The sequence below is a fragment of the Haliotis rufescens genome, unplaced genomic scaffold, assembly GCF_023055435.1.
Source record: "Haliotis rufescens isolate VD_foot unplaced genomic scaffold, xgHalRufe1.0.p SCAF_15, whole genome shotgun sequence".
In the NCBI taxonomy this organism is placed as follows: domain Eukaryota; kingdom Metazoa; phylum Mollusca; class Gastropoda; order Lepetellida; family Haliotidae; genus Haliotis; species Haliotis rufescens.
The window spans coordinates 29,461,755-29,468,512 of NW_025963835.1; positions in this window are offsets into that span (position 1 = coordinate 29,461,755).

Sequence of the window (6,758 nt, forward strand, 5' to 3'; positions counted from 1 at the left end):
AGGCGAGTATGAAGGGTGAGGAAGCTCTTCGAACCCACATTGTCACATAGCAGCTTTTGCAAGTCAAGAGGTGTGAGAAGAGGCATTGTCATGAAGTAGTAGAGCTCCAGTAGTCAGCATTCCTCGACGCTTTTCTTTGATAGAATCTCTCAGACAATGAAGCAAATCAGCATAATAGGCAGCTGTAATCGTCGCTTACTTTCTTAGTAATCAACAATGATCACACCCTTGGCATCCTAGAATACAGTGGCCATAAGTTTCTTCACTAATCTTGAAGACTTGATTTTCTTTGATACCGAAATGTGAAATGGTGCATTTCCACGGATTGACATTTTGACTCGGAACCATAGTAAGGACCGATATTTCATCACCCGTTCCTAATCTCTTTTTGACGAAATCCTCCACAATAAGCTCTAAATGTTCACTGGCATTGTCAGTTCTGTTTTCCTTAAGATCAGAATTTCGAAACTTTGGCACCCAACGAGCAGATAATTTATTGTTCTCCCAGCCTTAAACATAGCTGCCTAATGCTTAACATTGGAACAGCTAGGACACATATCTTTGACCAGCCCCCGTACGTTGTCCTTGTAAAAAAAGACTGGTATCTTTAGAAATCCGCTTATCTAGACTTGCCTATTAATAGGATAGAATTAATATGACATCCATCAAGTACAGCCTCTGAGCAAGGCTAACCTCTTCTTTTTGAAATTAGGATTTAACTTTGTGAGACAGAGGTTAGGGGATATATCATCTTGTCGTCTCTTTCTCTCTCTTTCATATAAGATAAGGCATGATTTACATCAAGACTGTTTCATAAAAAAATGAAACTGCCAAAAGAAATGTAATAAGCTATGGCGTAATATTCACATGTATCATCGCCATGGAATAATAAACTCTATTCATATCATCGTCTGGTAGACCATGGCTTATTCATACTGGAACTTCTATGGAATGCAATATCCTTCACAGAATTAAACAGAGACTCTTTTAGGCAGTTTCATAAATCGTCTTTGGTCTAAGTAACTTTTAGGCAGACTGCTGTGAGTTGATGACGATGATGATGGTGATGATGATGATGATGATGATGATGATGATGATGATGATGATGATGGTGATGACAAGAAATAGCATCCTGCTGTAATTAGTATTATATAAATATGTTTTTAGCATTGAATAAAACACACGAGTGAAAACTAATTGCCGACTAATGTGTCTGGTTGCAGATATGATAAACACACTTTAAAATGTATTGAACCAAAGCATCATATAAATATTATGTCTGGAAATGTTGACAGCCAATGGTAAAGTGTACAACAGTTTCTGTGTAAACTATAATTTACGCACATCCTGATTTCCACACATCACTGGTTATGTGAATTGCCCATCAGCATATATCAACTCAGCTGCGACACGGAAGAGACGTTCTGTCATCTCAACTCAGGGAATATTGATGATTAATTGATTCATCTGTACTTCGTGTGTTTATCACTTTTTAAAAAAACAATATTGACAAATTGTAATTGCCTTCTCACCACAAGAGTGAATACAAACACGGCTATTGTTGGAATGTTGAAATCTGTTTCAGTGGCAGTGAATAAGCTTCCCTGATTATTCTTTAAGATGTTCGATTTTATTTGAATCATTTGAATCATTATGAATGTTAAACATGTAAAATGTGTTCACAGCAGTCCTTGTATGCTAACTACATATTCCAGTTTCTAATTTACATTCTAGTTTGATCTACTAATCATTGATTATCCTGAATGAAAACGGCTTTTTGCCATTTTGTCAAATTGCACCTGTCTGTATAGTCTAGTTCCTTGGACAACTGACATCAAGTTCTTGAGGACCTGTAATTTCAGAACCAGACACCCTGCACATATAATGCTATCTCTGCAGCTGTCAGCAGTTACACTGCAGTGGAGTAGTGTGGACAACCCTCCCTTGTCGGCAGTCTTATAATGACATATTCATGAACAGATGAGAAGCAACACGACCTGTGTCGCGATGGCTGACACAAACCGATATGCAATGAATGGCGCTGTCGCCGAGTATTATGTGTAAGCTCCGTACACCTGAGAGGTGGTGACGAATAGAACTCCACACAGGATCAATGATCTTACATCAGAGGAATGCAATATGTTGCTGAGCCCTATAAACAACATTTGAAATACCTTCTACAAATAGTGCACTCACTGACCTTATTGATATTTCTTCATGGCTACTTTAAATATGGAATGGTGTCCTTCATTCCCATGCATATTACAGTCAGGTGAATACCGATGCAACTATTAATTGATTTGCCTTAATTTGGAACTTGCAGTCATTTTGGTTCATTGCAGACATGCAAACACGGTTATTGTTCCGATAACTTCGGAGTGTGCATATCGGTTTAACAATGAAGTTTTATTCCTTCTTCAATTTGGCTCAAAATCAATGATTATTAGTCACAACCAGGTATCGATGAAGTAATATCTCGCAATAGATTTGTTGACTAGCTTCCTATTAGAGAATACCGTAAAGGTATGCTAGACGTGTTAAGTGTTAACAAGTTTTAAGTGTTAAAACAGAATGATTTACCACACAGAGCATAACCATGACCGAATCACACACCACGATCAGTGTGAACACATCATCAGAGACTGATCGAAGGCGCGATACAGAGTGTCCCACCCCGACACCGACCTTTATTATTGGTCTGGTAGTTTGTCTTGATAGAATGACCTCAGTCAGCAGTCTACTCTGCTATTTCAAGTGTAGATATATATCAGTGTAAACAAACAGAACACAATTGGCAAAATGTTTTCAAACAATATGTATTGACAATGCAACCACTGACGTGATACATATCCCCTGCATGGCGTGCTGTAAGCAATATATACCACTGTGGGGTTAATGGGCTTTAATGTTTTCATACAATTTATATCCACGTCTCTGCATTCAGCCGAGAGACACAAACACCATCGACGAAGGTCTCACGTGAGGAGATCTGTCCTAACCTTGATATTAGAAAAAGGCTTTAGAAATTGAAAAACATCAGCGTCGCGCGACCTGCAACACCTGAATACAACCATCCCCCCCCCCCCCCCCCAGACAGATTGTCACAATCATATCTCATCTTGTGGGCTATGGAAATAAGTACCTGGGGCTGCGATATCTCTAGTTAATGCTTTTAGGAGCGCCCAGATCTCTTTGGGTAATCGGGATAAAGATGTGGCTATGCCCTGCTTATGTTTAACTGTAGGTACAATCCGAGCGACTTAAGCATGTGTTGTTATCTTGATTTTGTCATAGATGGCTGCATGATAATTCAATAAACTTGACAAATACCCCATTTATGCGTGCATTGCGTTTTGTAAGGCTTGGAGTAGCATGGGATTGAAGGATAGATAGGAACCAGGGTTTTCACAGGCAATACACACCAGGTATAGAAATGTAATTGTTAGCTGATAAGATGTTCACTGCGTTCTTTAAGCATCAGAGAAGCAGATCATAGAATGATAGATGGAACGTGGCGTCACACAAGTACTTCACAAGTAATACGCAAGCAATACACACCATACACACTGCTTTTAGTATCAGTGAATGATCGTAAATTTGAAGCAATAGTTTTCATTTTCATGGCTGGAGATACACAACGCAACGAAAAAAACCATCTTGAACAAGATGTGTACAACACGCAATGTAAAATATCTGCAAATAGCGGCATTACAGAACCAAACATAATGGGGTGAACGCAATGGGATTGAGATGTTGATTGGGTGAGAGACGTCGGGACAATGGGAACTAGTTTTCAATGGGCAGTACCTGATGTCATGGGACAGTCGATCCACACTAATGTAGTTTCTCAACCAGAGATCAAAAGTTGGTGACCAATGAAGTGGTAGTATCATTCAAATCGTGACTGACAAGTCCAATTTAAAATTCCCTGTCGAAACGTTTTGGGGGCTAGTATGTCTTGAATATCAGTGAGAAAATATCCTGTTGAAGCAAATGTAAAACGTCAAATTCGTTTCAATTTTATTTCATACTTACGATAGATTTTTCACATTTCAATTCTTTGTAACATGTGATCACTCGAATAACGAGGGTGTAGTTTTTGTCAGGTTAAATAGCAACAGAAGATACTCTGGTTTCAGACAGTGAGGGATGTGTTAAGGAGCGGAGATACACATCCGTTTGTACCAAGCCACCAGAGCTGGCCAACCACTGCTACAAGCTGGCAAAACACAGAAGCTTCAATGTTGTGGGTGTTCAATATTGCATAACACCTGTTTGGTCCTGGAGGAGGGGTTCACGTTGTGGTGGAGGCATGCAGCTTATTGTTCTCATGGGGATGTGTCAGGATCTGAGACCAGGATTTAGTAGTTATACAGATACAAGTGTGCACGTGGGTTGGAATCCCGAATTTGTCTCAGCCTAAAAAAGACAAGAATTTGTGCTTTACCAAGAAAGTGTTACGGTAGAAAGCTGAAGTATGGTTTGCAAAACGGATGTTACACTACTTTGGAAAAGGATTTAAGCGAAGCAGTCGTATTTAAGCTTTACTAAATCTTGTATACTTCACCGGTATCTGATGAAACACCCCCGATCTGATTAGGCCCCTACAATATGACCACTGACAAGATGTTATTCTATTCAATCTATGTTATTCAACATCCAATAACGCACAGCTTCGCTTGATGCAGACATATAGTCACTTGTGCAACTATCACCCCCTGGGGATTCCGAAAATGCCCCCAACACCCAATGCACGACATCATCCAATGTGTCGTTCGGTCAAATAACCTGGCTATCATTACAGGAACAATGTAATATTTAACATGCTGTTGTGTGCACAGTGAGCGCTGTGATGGATACTTGCTGCTGGTAATTTATGCATGCAAGAGATGTAGATCTAGAATATCAAATATAAACGTCAATGTAATGTCACTCGATGACGAACCGTGTTCAATGTCCAAAGGAACATCATAGGCCTGAAGGCAGCATAGACGATCCCATTGCACGGGATTTTCTTTTCAACACAACTTCAAACAGAGAGGGGGGCACAGGTGGCCCAGTCGTCTAAGGCGCCGCGATTCGCTGTGGGTTCGAATCGAAACGCAACATTGGTATTGCCAATCGAGATCGACTTACCTCTCATCTCGTGTAAACTTTGCCTATAATTACTGTTTCTGTGTTTATCAGTAGGTGAATATGTCTCATTTTTTTCCGCGAACACCTGATGTTCTCAGTGATCCATGCATATAATTTTAACCGCTATTTCTACACCCAATGGAATCTGTTCCGGCAGATAATGGAGACTGACTATTCACTGGAGTTGACGTTGTATACTATATATCTCACGCCGAGACATTCCTGATTAATATCCAACGGTAGCGTCGATAGCATTGCTTAATATAGCTAAGAACACATTCTACAAATGAATCACCGCGTAGCTCTTTCTCACAACAATGTCTTCAGTGTAGCTCCTCGGTATTGTTTGGCAAGAAGTATGGCTACCTGTTGGCAGATGACGTAGAGTTGCATGCGGGACAGAAATATTATCCTTTTTAACGTGCAGGTAATCCCATGTTTTCTGTTCAGAAAATTAGTTGGTAGACAAAAATATTGAGGAACCTATAGCCTTTCCGTATAACATGTAGAGTGAATGGATGGTGTTTCTTGAGACGAAATATTCTGCCAACAATCAGACAATATTTATGTGTTCTAAATTATTGAAAATCATTGAAGACTTAAACAATATATGTGTTCTACGGTTTCCAAAACGACATTCCCCAATGTTATTATATTGTGTGAAAATTTGAGATTTTGTATTCTTAGATGACTGTAGAAGTACATTAAAATAATCTCTTCAGTTTAAAAATAATTATTGAAGTCATTGACAGCATGTTCTTGAACTAGAGCTATTTCAACATGTTTGTGATTTTCCGTTTATTATCATGACATTAGATGTCAGTACATAAGATTATGGCATGAGATGGCAGTATTTAAGATCATGACATTAGATGTCAGTATATAAGATCATAACATTAGATGTCAGTATATAAGATTATGGCATAAGATGTCAGTATTTAAGATCATGACATTAGATGTCAGTATATAAGATCATAACATTAGATGTCAGTATTTAAGATAATAGCATAAGATGTCAGTGTTTAAGATCATGGCATTAGATGTCAGTATATAAGATTATGGCATGAGATGGCAGTATTTAAGATCATGACATAAGATGTCAGTATTTAAGATCATGACATTAGATGTCAGTATATAAGATCATAACATTAGATGTCAGTATTTAAGATAATAGCATAAGATGTCAGTGTTTAAGATCATGGCATTAGATGTCAGTATATAAGATTATGGCATGAGATGGCAGTATTTAAGATCATGACATTAAATGTCAGTATTTGAGATCATGACATTAGATGACAGTATATAAGACCATGACATTAGATGTCAGTATATAAGATTATGGCATAAGATGGCAGTATTTAAGATCATGGCATAAGATGTCAGTATAAAAGATCATGACATTAGATGTCAGTATATAAGATTATGGCATGAGATGGCAGTATTTAAGATCATGACATTAAATGTCAGTATTTAAGATCATGACATTAGATGTCAGTATATAAGACCATGGCATTAGATGTCAGTATATAAGATTATGGCATAAGATGGCAGTATTTAAGATCATGACATAAGATGGCAGTATAAAAGATCATGACATTAGGTGTCAGTATATAAGATTATGG